This window comes from Mobula hypostoma, chromosome 2 (assembly GCF_963921235.1).
Source record: "Mobula hypostoma chromosome 2, sMobHyp1.1, whole genome shotgun sequence".
Taxonomy (NCBI): domain Eukaryota; kingdom Metazoa; phylum Chordata; class Chondrichthyes; order Myliobatiformes; family Myliobatidae; genus Mobula; species Mobula hypostoma.
The window spans coordinates 29,166,261-29,181,947 of record NC_086098.1 but is presented as its reverse complement, the minus strand read 5'-3'; positions in this window follow the sequence as shown (position 1 = coordinate 29,181,947).

The following is a 15,687-nucleotide window of genomic DNA, read 5'->3' as shown; positions in this document are numbered from 1 at the left end:
CCCCTCCCGTGGAGAATCTGCTACCCCCAGTGCATCATACAACATGCCCTTAGGAGCTTCTAAGATGTATCCAATGCAAGGCAATGCTCGATAAAAGAGATCCTCATTTCATTCTCATTAGATTAGATTATGAGGACACTCAGTCCTCGTTTATTGTCATTTAGTAATGCATGCATTAAAGAATGATACAATGTTCCTCCAGTATGATATCACAGAAACACAGGACAGACCAAGACTAAAACTAACAAAAACCACATAATTATAACATATAGTTACAACAGTGCAAGGCAATGCCGTAATTTGATAAAGAGCAGACCATGGGCACGGTAAAAAAAAAAGTCTCAAAGTCCCGATAGCCTCATCATCTCACGCAGACAGTAGAAGGGAGACACTCTCCCTGCCATGAACCTCCAGCATCGCAAACTTGCCAATGCAGCACCCTGGAAGAACCCAACCACAGCCGACTCTGAGTCTGTCCGAAAACTTCGAGCCTCCGACCAGCCCTTCGACACCAAGCACCATCTCTACCGAGCGCTTCGATCCCAGCCCGGCTGCCGAGCAACAAGCAAAGCCGAGGACTCGGGGCCTTCCACCTCCGGAGATTTCGGATTACACAGTAGCAGCGGAAGCGAAACAGGCATTTCAGAAGTTTCACCAGATGTTCCTCCATGCTCTCACGTCTGTCTCCATCAAATCAGGATTGTGCACGGCACCCTACTTGACAGATAACAGATATTCTTCTCTGGAGTGGCCGCTGCGCACTGCGTCGCGCCGCCATCTTCTCCTCTTCTCCTCATGATTGTGATGTTGTTTCAAAAAAAAATCTGATTTACCAATGTTCTTTAAAGTAGGACCTCTAGCATCCTTACCCAGAGTGGATAAATTCATGGCAATGTGATTGATTATTATTTACCCCTTAATTGGCAAGCAGATATGTTGGCCTTGCTGGTGATATACACATCCAAGGAATGAATTAAATATTACCTGAGCAATGCATACAAAATGCTGGAGACTAGGCATCACCTATGGAAAAGAGTAAACAGTTAATGTTTGGAGCCAAGACCCTTCTTCAGGACCAAAGAAGAAGGGGATAGATGCCTGAATAAAAAGGTGGGGGGAGGGAAAAGAGGCTAGCTGGAAGGTGATAGGTGAAGCCAGGTGGGTGGGAAAGGTCAAGAGATGGAAAAGGAAGAATCTGATAGGAGAGGAGAGTGGACAACAGGAGAAAGGGGAGGAGGAGGGGACACAGTGGAAAGTAATGAGCAGGTGAGAAGAAGTGAAAGGTCAAAGCGGGGAATGGAGGAAGAGGGAAGGGAAATTTGTTCACCAGATGGAGAAATTGGTATTCATACCATCAGGTTGGAGGCTACCCAGATGGAATATAATGTGTGGTTCTTCGTCCCTGAGGGTGGCCTCATCTTGGCACAATAGGAGGCCATGGATCAATATGTCAGAACGGGAATTAAAATGTTTGTCCGCCAGGAAGTCCTGCTTGTGGTGGATGGTGCAGACGTACTCAATGAAGCCATCACTCAATTGACAACAGGTCTCACCAGTGCAGAGCAGGATGCATCCAGAGTAGCCAACACAATAGACAACCCCAGCAGGTTTGCAGGTGAAGTGTTGCCTCAACCTGGAAGGCCTATTTGTGGCCATGAATGGAGGAGAAGGAGGAGGTGTGTGGGCAGGTGTAGCACTTGGGCCTCTTGCATGGATATGTGCCAGGAAGGAAATTAGTGGGAAGGGACAAAAAGACAGGGGAATCATGGAGGGAGTGATCTCTGCTGAAAGCAGAGGATGGAGGGAGAGGTAAAGAAGTGTTTAGTAGTAGGATCCCTTTGGAGATGGTGAAATTTGTGGAGGATAATGTGTTGGATTCAGAGGCTGATGGGGTGGAAGGTAAGGACAAGAGGGACTATCACTATTAAGGCAGTGGGAAGATGGGGTGAGTGCGGATGTACAGGAAATGGAGCAGATGCCGGTACAGGCAGCATCAATAGTAGAGGGAGGGAAACCCCAGTCCTTAAAGAATTAAGAAGTCTCCGATGTCCTGGAATGGAAAGCTGTGTCCTGGGAATAGGAATAAACAGTCAATGTTTCGGGCCTAGATCCTTCATCAGGACTGGAAAGAAAGGGCAAAGAAGCCAGAATAGGAAGGTGGGGGAGGGGAGGGAGTACAAGCTGGAAGGTGAAAGGTGAAGTCCTGAGAGGGGGAAGGTATAGTGGGCGGGTAGTGGTTGGGTTTGAAGTGAAAAGCTGGGAGATGATAAATGGAAAATGTAAATAGTCAAAGAAGGAGGAATCTGTTAGGAGAGGAGAGTAAGCCATGGGAGAAAATGAAGGAGGGGCGTCAAAGGGAGGTAAGGAAAAGAGGTGAGAGAAGATCTAGAATAAGGAAATGAAGAAGAGAGGGAGGAGGGGGGGAAATCACTGGAAGTTAGAAAAATCAATGTTAATGCCATCAGGTTGGAGGCTACCCACATTCAACATGAGATTTTGCTCCTTCAACCTAAGAGTGGCCTCATCTTGGCAGTAAAGTAAGCCATGGACTTTCGTGTCTCAAAAATGGTTCCAGGATTGAATGGCTTGTCATATGAAAAGCATTTGATGGCTCTGGGCTTGTATTCACTAGAATTCAGAAGAATGAGGGGTGACCTCATTGAAACCTATTGAATGGTGAAAGGCCTTAACAGAGTGTATTTGGAAAAGATGTTTCCTATGCAGGAAAAGTTTAAGACCAAAGGACATAGAGGGGTGTTCTTTCAGAATGGAGATGAGGAGGAATTTCTTTAGTCATAGAATGGTGAATCTGTGGAATTCATTGCCAGAGGCAGCTGTATGGATATTTAAGACAGAGGATGATAGATTCTTGATTGGTCAGGGTTTGAAGGGATGCAAGGGGAAGGCAGAAGGTTAGCACTGAGAGGGAAAATGGATTAGCCATGATAAAATGGTGGAGCAGACTCAATGGGCCAATTCTGCTCCTATATCTTATGGTCTTATGTCGGATTGGACTTAAAATGGTTGGCCACGGGGAGATCTTGCTTGTTATGGACATTTATATTGGTGTTTTAGAGCCATTATCAAATTTCTCAGGAGGGGGTGTCTACATTATACACCTAGGAACTCCCCTGTCACTAAATTAGAGTGGTAATTTTGATGATAATGACGATGGTGATGCTCCATCCTATGAAGGACTCTATGGAACCTGTTTTGGTACCATAGAAAATAAGTGAATTCATCTCACTGTTCACTTTGAGCTGCGTTGCGTAGCAGATTTTCCACAGTAGAGAAAGCAATGGTATTAGCTGGGCAGACTTCCCTCAGCAGTACTTTGGCTTCAAATCAAGTTCAAAGCTGCCTTCTTAACTCTGATTCTGATAGACAACATGTTGTTCTGGCAACCAGTCATTGCTTAATTCATTCCAAATTGGCTCTTGTCAAACATCAAAGTAATGGTAATTGAAAATAAACTGCTCAAAAAAATGTTAAGCCTTAAATATACCGTGAAAAAATCCAGAAAATCTGGCAAGTAGCTATGAATAATACAATAAAATGTCAGCAACACAACATTCATAAATTGTGGTGTGACTTTAAGAAATGTATTTATTCACCAGCAGCCAAAACTGCAGATTTTAGAGAAAGAAGCAAGAAGGCTTTTTTTCTTTTTGTAAGGCCAGAGAAAAATTTCTTCTGAAGGAAAGGAACCCAACAATACTAGACCATAAAGCCATAAGAAATAGGAGTAGAATTAGGCCATTCAGCCCATCGAGTCTGCTCCACCATTCCATCATGGCTGATCCCAGATCCCACTCAATCCCATACACCTGCCTTCTCGCCATAACTCTTGATGCCCTAACCAGTCAGGAAATGATCAACTTCATCTTTAAATATATCCATGATCTTGGCCAACATGGCTCTCTGTGGCATTCCACAAACTCGTACTCACTGACTAAAAAAACTTCCTCCTTATTACTGTTCTAGAAGATCACCCCTCAATTTGGAGGCTGTGCCCTCTAGTTCTAGACACCCCCACCATAGGAAACATCCTCTCCACATCCACCTTATCTAGTCCTTTCAACATTTGGTAGGTTTCAATGAGATACCCCTGCATTCCTCTAAATTCCAGTCAGTAGATGACAAACGCTTCCCGTATGTTATCCCCTTCATTCCCAGAATCATCCTCATGAACCTCCCCTGGACTCTCTCCAATGACTGATATATGTGACCCAAAACTGTTGACAATACTCCAAGTGTGGCCTGACCAAAGTCTTATAAAGCTTCAGCCTTATCTCTTTGTTTTTATATTCTATCCCCCTTGAAATAAATGTCAACATTGCATTTGTCTTCTTTACTATGGACTCAACCTGTAAATTAACCTTCTGGGAGTCTTGCACGAGGACTACTAAGTCTCCTTGCACCTCTGATGTTTGAATTTTCTCCCCATTTAAATAATAGTGTGCACTTTTGTTCCTTTAACCGACATGCATTATCATACATCACCCAACACTGTATTCCAACTGCCACTTTTTTCTCTATTTTTCCAAATTGTCTAAGTCCTTCTACAATCTACAATCCTGAGCACTACCTACCCCTCCACCTTTTAGATTATTTAGAACATTTAGATTACATTCTTAGAAAAACCTTATTAATTCCTTGAAAGCATATTTTTGACCCCCCATTAAAAAAAAATCATGATTTTTCCTGAGGTAGGGTAGTCTTGATAGGAATGTTAGAGAATAAAATGGATTTGGGTATGATTGTTGGAAAGATGAGTGCTTTATGTGATATTTGGAATTAACTCTATTGTGTAAGTGGCCGGGTTACACAACAAAGCTATAAATAAAAACGCTGGAGATGGGAGTTAAGTTAATAGGGTTCTTTACTGACTGAAACTGAACTGAACACACGTGTACAGAACAATACGCGCCTAATAGCACATGCAACGACGTGTCCCTACAACATAAAGTAGTCCCATATTATACAGTAGCAATACAGTACACTCCTCCCCTTTTATTTTAATAGTGTATCAACTGTTTGTTTTACTGGGGCACTACGCTAAACAAATATGTTTACTGTACACTTAACATACAAACGCCTACCGATTGTTTACTTAGTAACTTAATAATATCAAATTATAACAAAGTAATCTAATAATGTCAAATTATAACAAGCTTTTTTTAACTTTTGGTCTAAGACCCATTTATAACACAAGTCTGTGGGGGGGACTCTGCCCACTGTGCTGTATTTCTCTAGACAATGATTATGAAGAAATAAGTGAAGCTGCAGCAAAATTAGTCATGTTTCACAAGAGGTGTGATGCATTTTTCGTAGCTTTGGTTTCCATGGTCTGCTTCAAAGATGACTTGCCGCCAACAGAAGAAGTGGTTGGTGATCTGCTGTCTCTGCTAGTTATTCAAAAGTTGGGGCAATCCAATGACTCAGAGAAAGATCAGTACTTTACCAGTAATCTTTCACCGTTTGATGAAGCAGTTGATCGAAATCCTGTTGTTCGTTCCATTGTTCTTAGGCTGCTGTTAGAGTACAGTCTTGCTGGAATTAAGGATTACCTGCAGTGCTATCTGTCTGGCTCAAGAGGGAGAATTCCTTCAGGTGCACATTCAGCACAGGTGTGAAGATACAACAAGAAAAACCTTACAGTTTGTTGCCAGAATTCGCCTCTGTTTTGATGCTGTTTCCCAACTTCTTTGTGCAAAACAAGACACATTGGCTGAGGATTCAAAATCTGTACGTGCAAAAGAAACTTCAATGCAAAGGATTAAGTGTATGATTCTGAATGGAGGAAATGATTGGTTCCAGATTTACCTTGTGCAAAAGCTGTTCTGATTAAATGGAATTGATTTTGTCCGAGAGTTTTTAAGGGATGGCCAATTTTCATGGATCTTTCCAAGGAAATTGTTCAGGGGAAGACGGAGATGCTGGTCTTTTCGGAGATTTAAGCTTATTGAGAGTTCGCAGATCTTCCATTATCTGTTCATCTGTTAACAAGTAATTTAACTGCGCAGGTGCAGGTTTTCATCTTTTGTCTGTAATTGGAACAGGGTCATTAGGTCTCCTCCTTAGTTTCCTAGTCATTATTGGCTTTACTTCCATAGAATCTCCTGTGAGTTCCATTGTTAGCCTCTCATTCTCAATCATCTTTTTCTTTTCTTCCAACTCAATATTTTTATCTTCAAATTCCTTCACTGTTGCTTCCTTCTCTTTAATATAATTCCTTTCCACTTGTTCTGTCTCCAGTTGCAGAAAAAGCTCTGCATTTCGTATTCTTTCCTTGTATTGTTGACCTAGTTTCTTCATCCTTTTCTGATACTCCTGCAAAGTGCCTTCCTGTAACTGCTGTAGCCGTCTTTTGAGAGATGTCAATTTCTCCTGGTACATCTGCTCTTTTACTTCCAGGTAGACTTCATCATCCTGCTTATTGGCAATATCTGTCTCCCTGTTGATGCTGTCTAGCTCCTTCTCGTCATTGTAATAGTCGACAATGGGTGAGAGGAGAGCTGCAGACATCTTCCCCGCCGAGCTCCCCTCCTTTGTTGACACATCTAGTGCCTTGATGGTGTGCCAATCCAACTGGATTTTCCTGAGCCATTCACGTCCCAGCAATGGTGGTCCTCTATTTTTCAGTACATAGAGGTTCAGTTACTGTGCTTTATCTCCGCAGGTCACCGTCACTTTAATTTTGCCTTTGGGATGCACTTTCTGTCCTGTGTAAGTTTTTGGTAGAAGTTTTGTTGATTTCAGAGGTATATGCGAAAACAGTTGTTTGTAGTCGTGTACAGAGATCACTGCTAAAGCTGAGCCTGTGTCCAACTCCATTTTCAGTCTCACACCCGCCACTCGTTGAGTGATCCATATTTCTCTTCGATCATCTGTCTCTTTCACGCTGTGAAGTTGCAGACAAGACAATTCACTTTCATTGGAGTCGTTTTCATCAGAACTGCCTTCTTTCATTTTGTGTACCTAGTTGTATTTTCCTTTCTGGGATTTCTTGTTTCTCTGTATTTTGTCCTTTTTCTGCTGTTTACTAGCTTACTGTTTACTCTGCCAGTGTGGCCCTGTTTGCCACAGTTTCTGCATTCTTTGTCTTTGAACCAACAGTCATCAGGGTCATGTGACATGTTTCCACAATAGTAACATTTCTGTTCAGTGACATTTTATTTGTAGCATGTTCCAGAGATTTTTGTTGTATCTCAGAAGCATCTCGTGCAGCTGTTTCCGTTGGTATAAAATATGGCTTTATTGCGACCGATGACTTGCATGCTGCAAGCCCCCTGTGTGTGATATGTGGAGACAAGCTGTCTAATGAGGCAATTAAGCCCTCAAAACTGCTTCAGCGCCTTGGGTCCAAGCACCCTGCACTTAAAGACAAACCTGTTGAGTTTTTTGAGCAGAAAAAACGTGAGCAAGTGGAACAGAAGCAAGTGCTGAGAGCCACCGCTTCCACAGATGCTGCTGCTCTGAGAGTGTCGTACTTAGTGGCTAGCCGTATTGCTAAGGCTAAGAAGCCCTTCACTGTTGGTGAAGAATTGATTCTGCCTGCTGCCAAGGACATGTGCCGTGAACTGTTGGGAGAAGCTGGAGGTAACAAGATGGCACAGGTTTCTCTTTTAGCAACCACAGTTTCAAGGAGAATCGTTGACATAGCGGAGGACATCGAAGCATAGCTGTTGGAACAGCTTAACGAGTCTGGTTTCACTACCCGAGTCACAGAGGTTGCTCCTGGATGCCAGTCTACACACCGTGTCACACACGGGGAAATGCTGGCTAGCCGAAAAATGTCACCTGATCTTAACAGCGTATTGAGTGACATTGAAGTTATCAATCACATCAAAGCAAAAGCCCTTAACTCATGTCTGCTTGAGCAGCTTTGCGAGGAAATGGATGCAGAGCACAAACGCCTTCTCTTACACACTGAAGTCAGGTGGCTATCAAGGGGGAAGAGCCCTGGCCAGGGTTTTTCAGTTAAGAGAACATCTACAGAGATTTCTTTCAAGAAAAACGTCACCACTGGCAGCACACTTCAGTGACGAGGAGTGGATAGCAAAACTCACTTATCTGTGTGACATCTTCAACCTGCTCAATGAACTCAATTTGTTACTTCAGGGGAGAATGACAACTATCTTCAAAGTGTCTGCTTTCACAGCCAAACTGGAACTGCAGGGACGGTGAGTGGACAGGGGCATATTTGACATGCTCCCAACATTAGCTGGGAATTTGGGAGAGATTAAGGCTCACAGCTGGTGCGCGAACGCCTATCTTTGCTGTCAACAGAATTCAAGCGTTACTTCCCAACCGCAAATGACCCAAGACGTGCAAAGGAATGGGTCCGTGACCCATTTGTGTATGTCCCCGGTGAATCATCCATGTCAACGCGGGAAGAAGATCAACTCTTCGAGCTTGCAAATGACAGTGGGCTGAAAAGTATGTTTGACATAACATCTCTGCCGGCATTCTGGATCAAAGTCAAGGCTGAATATCCTCAGATAGCCACGAAAGCACTGAAAACATTGCTTCCATATCCAACATCATATCTCCGCGAAGTGAGGTTTTCTGCAACGAAAGCAACGGAAACTAAATTGCGGAATAAACTGGACATAAGGAATCCCCTTATGACTTATAATTGATTTACCACTATATTCAAGAGAGGAAAATATGCGCTGCATATTAAATTCATTAGATAAACCCTTTTAGAAACGGAATTGAGTGTATTAGCCATTGATAAGTGACTTATAGTTGACTTACCACCTATATTCCGGTTGTGATTAACAACACCCGCCCCCGCATCATCGGCCCGTCCACAAGAATATTGTCAATATTGTATTAAACCAGTCCGCAGTACTCTCCATGAGAGTATTTTTCTCTCAATCTATTTCACTAAAATAGATGATCTGCCCATTATCTCATTATGGGTTGTGACATCTCAGTTAAAACAGACTGCTATTTTTTTTTACATTTTCGCAGTGGTTGTCCCTTAATAATTCTTTATTAACTTCGAGTCACATTGAGAGATCTTGACATGGATGCATAATGCGCTATGAATACAAGTCTTTCTTTCAAAAGCCGTGGCTTTGATTCTGGCATTGGTAAGATAATGAGGTGATTGGTCTAGCATATTACCAGCTCAATAATTTCCAAATGACTGATGGTAAATGTCATCCTTTCAAACTGTTCATTCTAAAATTTCATTTATTTATATGTAAATCAACTGAATTAAACTGAAGGTTGCACAAGAATAATTTATTAATCATTTGAATGTCTGGAACTGTTCAAGCTATTTCAAAAAATAGACCAAAATATTTGTACTCTCCATATTTTCCTCCAGATAAAAAAATGATAAAAGAGCCTTATGAACATTAAATGAGTTAGGGCAGACATTGAGTTCCTTTACATCTCACATGGAACAGGTTGTGAGCTGAAATATTTGGGAAGTTCTTCACTATTACTGCACAATTTTCTTGGATATGAATGATACATTGCAATTTTCAAAATAAAAATACTTTGCAACGTACTGGCAATATTTATTGATAAACAATCCGCAGCATATTGCCAATGTCTTCTCCACCAAAGCAAGAAAAATGCACATTGAAACCTCATCCGCTGAAACATCCTTAAAACTGGTTATTTTTAGAAGTGGAATCATGACAGAGTAAGAGGTTTGATGAGCATGAGATCTGAGCAAGAGGGTGCAGTACAGATGAATGTATCATGAACCTTGTTGTATGCAAAGCTGTCTGTGATTTAATATTTCTTAAAATCAAGAAACTAATTAACAACCCTAATCAGTCATTGCTTTTAAATTCCCATAATCCTGATAGACAACACTAAGAGCAATTTGACTTTTTCTTTGTCAAATATAACTTTATTTTTATTAATTTTTGAGGGGATCTGATGTCACTGAAAAGGTCAGTATTTCTTGTCCCTACCCAAGTAAACTTGAACTGAGCAGCATGCTGGGCTATTCCAGAGCTAATGACATTCCATAGTCACTGACAAACCAGACCAGGAAAGGACTGCAAGAGTTCCTTCCCTAAGGACATCACCAGATGGGTTATCATAGCAATCTAATACTTTTGTGCTCATTGTTACTAAGAAATTCCAGATATTAATTGAAGCTAAATTCTACATATAACAGTGAACTACTACTTTGGATATTTAGTTCAAGTACAGTAAATTAAATTAAGGACTATTGCAGATGGTCAGCTGGGTAAGTTTTTGCCGCAAGTATAACATGACATTTCACCCAACAACATGGAAAGTTGCTGATCTAATCTGACAAATCCAATGCACCACTCAGTCAATCTATACTGAACAATCAGAAAGGTGACAGAAGCTGTAATCAGCAATGTTATTGAGTGGTACTTACTCAGCAATAACTTGCTCACCAATGTCCAATATCTCTGCCCCAGTCTCATTATAGCCTTCATCTGAACTGTGACTAAACTGTAACTAGTGACTTTTTATTATCTGTTAATATTATTGTGTTAATATTACTTTATGTGCTGCATGTGATATATGTACTGTGTTTTGCACCATGGTCCCAGAGGAACATTGTTTCATTTGGTTGTATACATGTGTTATTTGAACTTGAACTAAAATGTCATTGAATTCCAGAGGTGAGGTGAAAGTAATTGGCATTCAGAACAAAGCAGTGTTTGATCACATAAAGCATCAAATAGCAGGTGTAACTAAGGTTCATGGGCAGCGAGGGGCAAACATACCAATGATTGGAATTATACTTCACGTAAAAGAAGATAATTGTGTTGTTCGGATGTTAATCTTCCTTAGATATCACTGCATGAGTCCATCTGTGCAATATCCATCTTCATCTGATCTTTGTTCCATCACCTTCAAAATTAGAGATATTGGCTGATGACTGTGCAGTGTTCAACTCCATCCCCATATTAAACAGTCTTTGCCTATAGACACAATTTGGACATGGGCTAATAAATGGCAGGTAATGTTCATTCCACAAACTACTAGCAGTGAACATCTTCAGCAGGAGAGAATCTAACCAACTATCATCACAAGAGCACTATCTCCAACAGACTGGGGGTCCCCATTAATGGAAACTCAAATGGCCCAGCCAGAATGCTGTAGCTAAAAGAGGAAACCAGAGACTGGGTGTTATGCTGTAGTGGGACATTTTATATTATGATCTTCAAGGACAGTCATGTGTTCTGATTATATGTGAATTTGTTTTTCCCAGGAGACAGAGATTGAGACCTGCCACAGCCTTACTTTAAGATTAGACCTTGTTGGATACATCACTCATGCATGCATTTCAATTTTGAGTTAGCTGGGATTTTAAGATGATTTACACCCAGGAGGTGCAGTAAATGGATCAGTTGCTAGTTTATTAATGAATGGTAGGTAATTAAGGTTTGGCTTTTACTTGAAGACAGGCTCAGATTTGTTTGATTTGTTGCATTTTGTTTGGCCTTCCACCAACCAGAGAGAAGGAAGGGAGTGGAAGTGAGTGAGGTACTATTACACTTCACATTTCTCACAAATATTGATTAATTTACAACACTCTGTGCAATAGTAGTTGTGGGAGCAATGTAGCTATCTTCTGTCTGTATTGTATATTGTGCTGCATGAATATTATGGGCAATTTGATCAAGGATGTCAGCAGTTAGACCGACGGGAAGAGTTTTAAAAAAAGACAGCTTTATTGAGTATGCATCAAGGAGCAGGTACCAGATTAGAGGGAGTCAGAGTAGGAGGGCTTTGGCTCAACAGGCCTTCATTGATAAGGGGTCGAGGCGAGGTAAGTTACTTGTGAAGAATAGGAATAGGAAGTATGTCTACGAGGCCAGGGCTCTGTACTGAGTGTCAGATGTGGGATGTCTGGGAGATTCCCAGCTTCCCTGATGGCCACATCCATGCTAGGTGTGTTGAGCTGCAGCTCCTTAGGGACCACATTAGGGAACTGAAGATGCAGCTCAATGACCTTAGTCTGGTCAGGGAAAGTGAGGAGGTGATAGAGAGGAGCTATAGGCAACTCATCACACCTGGGCCTCAGGAGACAGATAAGTGGGTAACAGTCTGGAGAGAGAAGGGCAAGAGTCAAATACCAGAGAATACCCCTGTGGCTGTATCCCTCGACAATAAGTACTCCTGTTTGAGTACTGTTGGGGGAAGCAACAGTGGCCATGCTTCTGGCACAGAGTCTAGCCTTGTGACTCAGAAGGGTAGGGAAGGAAAGAGGATGGCAGCAGTGATAGGGGACTCTATAGTTAGAGGGTCAGACAGGTGATTCTGTGGATGCAGGAAAGAAACATGGATGGTAGTTTGCCTCCCAGGTGCCAGGATCCGGGATGTTTCTGATCACGTCCACGATATCCTGAAGTGGGAAGGTGAACAGCCAGAGGTCGTGGTACATAATGGTACCAACGACATAGATAGGAAAAACAAGGAGGTCCTGAAAATAGACTACAGGGAGTTATGAAGAAAGTTGCGAAGCAGGACTTCAAAGGTAATAATCTCAGGATTACTGCCTGTGCCACACGACAGTGAGCATAGGAATAGAGTGAGGTGGAGAATAAATGTGTGGCTGAGGGATTGGAGCAGGGGTCAGGGATTCAGATTTCTGGATCATTGGGACCTTTTTGGGGTAGGTGTGACCTGTACAAAAAGGACGGGTTGCACTTGAATCCGAGGGGGACCAATATCCTGGCGGGGAGGTTTGCTAAGTCTTTTGGGGAGAGTTTAAACTAGAATTGCTGAGGGGTGGGAACCAAACAGAAGAGACAGAGGAAGGGATGGTTGGCTCACAAATAGAGAAAGCTTGTAGACAGTGTGAGAGGGAGGAGAGGCAGGTGACAGAGAAGGGATGCACTCAGACCAATGGTTTGAGATGTGTCTACTTTAATGCCAGGAGTATCATGAACAAAGTGGATGAGTTTAGTGTGTGGATCAGTACTTGGAGCTATAATGTTGTGGCCATTGCAGAGACTTGGATGACTCAAGGACAGGAATGGCTACTTCGAGTGCCAGGCTTTAGATGTTTCAGCAAAGACAGGGAGGGAGGCAAAAGAGGTGGGGGCATGGCACTGTTGATCAGAGATAGTGTCACGGCTGCAGAAAGGGAGGAAGTCATGGAGGGATTATCTACTGAGTCTCTGTGGGTGGAAGTTAGAAACAAGAAGTGGTCAATAACTCCACTGGGTGTTTTTATAGACCACCCAGTAGGAACAGGGATATGGAGGAGTAGATAAGGAGGCAGGTTTTGTGGAAAGTTGTAATAATAACGCAATTGTCATGATGGGAGATTTTAATTTCCCAAATATTGATTGGGACCTCCCAAGAACAAAGGGTTTAAAATGGGATGGAGTTTGTTAGGTGTGTTCAGGAAGGTTTCCTGACACAATATGTAGATAAACCTATGAGAGGAGAGGCTGTACTTAATCTGGCATTGGGAAATGAACCTGGTCAGGTGTCAGGTCTCTCAGTGGGAGAGCATTTTGGAGATAGTGATCATAATTCTATCTCCTTTACCATAGCATTGAAGAAGGTTAGGAACTGACAAGTGAGGAAAGTGTTTAATTGGAGTAAGAGGGAAGATGAAGCTATTAGGCAGGAACTTAGAAGCATAAATTGGGAACAGATGTTCTCAGGGAAATGTACGGCAGAAATGTGGCAAATGTTCAGCGGATATTTGCGAGGTGATCTGCATAAGTATGTTCCAATGAGACAGGGTAAGGATTGTAGGATACAGAAATAATGGTGTACAAAAGATGTTGAAAATCTAGTCAAGAAGAAAAGAAAAGATCACGAAAGGTTCAAAAAACTAGGTAGTGATAGAGATCTAGAAAATTATAAGGCTATCAGGAAGGAGCTTAAGAATGAAATTAGGAGAGCCAGAACGGACCACGAGAAGGCCTTGACGAGCGGGATTAAGGAAAACCCCAAGGCATTCTACAAGTATGTGAAGAGCAAGAGGATAAGACGTGAGAGAATAGGACCAATCACGTGTGACAGTGGAAAAGTGTGTATGGAATCAGAGGAGATAGCAGAGATACTTAATGAATACTTTGCTTCAACATTTCACTATGGAAAAGGAGCTTGGCGATTGTAGGGATGACTTACAGCGGACTGAAAAGCTTGAGCATATAGACATTAAGAAAGAGGATGCGCTGGAGCTTTTGGAAAGCATCAACTTGGATAAGTCACCAGGACTGGGTGAGATATACCCCAGGCGACTGTGGGAGGTGAGGGAGGAGATTGCTGAGCCTCTGGCAATGATCAACGGGGATGAGAGAGGTTCTGGAGGATTGAAGGGTTGCGGATATTTTTCCCTTATTCAAGAAAGGGTGTAGAGATAGCCCAAAAATTATGGACCATTGAGTCTTACTTCAGTGGTAGGTAAGTTGATGGAAAAGATTCTGAGAGGCAGGATTTATGAACATTTGGAAAGGAATAATATGATTAGGAATAGTCAGCATGGCTTTGTCAAAGGCAGGTCATGCCTTAAGAGTCTGATTGAATTTTTTGAGGGTATGATTAAACACATTGATGAAGGTAGCATAATAGACGCAGTGTATATGGATTTCAGCAAGGCATTTGACAAGGTACCCCGTGCAAGGCTTATTGAGAAAGTAAAGAGGCATGGGATCCAAGGGGACATTGCTTTGTGGATCCAGAACTGGCTTGCCCACTGAAGGCAAAGAGTGGTTGTAGATGGGTCATATTCTACATGGAGGTCGGTGACCAGTGGTGTACCTCAGGGATCTGCTCTTGGACCCTTTCTGTTTGTAATTTTTATAAATGACCTGGATGAGGAAGTGGAGGGATGGGTTAGTACATTTGCTGACGACACAAAGGTTGGGGGTGTTGTGGATAGTGTGGAGGGCTGTCAGAGATTACAGCAGGATATCAATAGGATGCAAAACAGGGCTGAGAAGTGGCAGATGGAGTTCAACTCAGATAAGTGTGAGGTTGTTCATTTTGGTAGGTTAAATATGATGGCAGAATATAGTATTAATGGTAAGACTCTTGGCATTGTGGAGGATCTGAGAGATCTAGGAGTCTGAGTCCATAGGACACTCAAAGCTGCTGTGCAGGTTGACTCTGTGGTTAAGAAGGCATACGGTGTATTGGCTTTCATCAACCATAGGATTGAGTTCAAGAGCCAAGAGGTAATGTTACATCTATATAGGACCCAGGTCAGACCCCATTTGGTGTACTGTGCTCAGTTCTGGTCACCTCGGTGCAGGAAAGAAGTGGAAACTATAGAAAGGGTGCAGAGGAGATTTTACAAGGATGTTGCCTGGATTGGGGAGCATGCCTTATGAGAATAGGTTGAGTGAACTTGGCCTTTTCTCCTTGGAGCGATGGAGGATGAGAGGTGACCTGATAGAGGTGTATAAGATGATGAGAGGCATTGATCATGTGGATAGTCAGAGGCTTTTTCCCACAGCCGAAGTGGCTAACACAAGAGGGCATAGTTTTTAGATGCTTGGAAGTAGGTACAGAGGAGATATCAGGGGTATGTTTTTTACACAGAGAGTTGTGAGTGCGTGGAATGGGCTGCCGGCAGCGGTGGTGGAGGTGGATACGATAGGGTCTTTTAAGAGACTCCTGGATATGTACATGGATCTTAGAAAAATAGAGGGCTATGGGTAACCTTAGGTAATTTCTAAAGTAGGTACATGCTCAGCATAGCCT